The sequence below is a fragment of the Arachis ipaensis genome, chromosome B03 (genome assembly GCF_000816755.2).
Source record: "Arachis ipaensis cultivar K30076 chromosome B03, Araip1.1, whole genome shotgun sequence".
In the NCBI taxonomy this organism is placed as follows: Eukaryota; Viridiplantae; Streptophyta; class Magnoliopsida; order Fabales; family Fabaceae; genus Arachis; species Arachis ipaensis.
In genome coordinates this window covers 118,533,123-118,533,854 of record NC_029787.2, presented here as the reverse complement: position 1 = coordinate 118,533,854, position 732 = coordinate 118,533,123, and positions in this window count along the sequence as shown.

Genomic DNA, 732 nt, shown 5'->3' with positions numbered 1-732 from the left:
GCCAATTATCTTCTAACACAGTATATATCACTGCCTCCTTTGGAGTTGCATCAAGACAAAAAGGGACTATCACTAATAAACTAGTAAACTTTTACGGTGCCTACAACAATGTTACGTGACGTTTTTAGAAATCCTAAGGTGTACTAGTTTGTTCCATTGGAAATTATGAACGAACATGTTATCTATGATGTTATATGATTAAGTTATTTTAATAATTAAGTTAGCCTAATTACTTATTGATATAATAAAAATCAATTAAAAAAATGAGACGCACAAAAAGAAAAAAAAAATTGCTTGAATTTAGTTTACAATAATAACTTGTTTATTCATCATTTTTCAAAATATCATGTGTGTATATATTATTTCGTGTGAGATAGCATTAGATGTTATTAAATACGATAAATAGAGGTCACCAAAAAAAAATACGATAAATAGAGCATTTTATATTTAAACTAGTAAAATGATCAAACCTTTAACGGTAATAAATTAATAATCAGATTTATTTATAGCGGTATAATAAAAAGATTATGAAACGCCAAATATATATTTATATTTAATTGATAGCTGATTTTTAAATATAGCTAACATGATTTGTTTATGTTATGTAATATAATCATAACAGATTTGGATTTATTCCATATTATGGTGCCAAATTTCTAGATCTCTCTCGTCTGCTTATGCATATGACATAATTACAAAATGTCTAGAACATTAGAAAGCAAGAGCAGTATC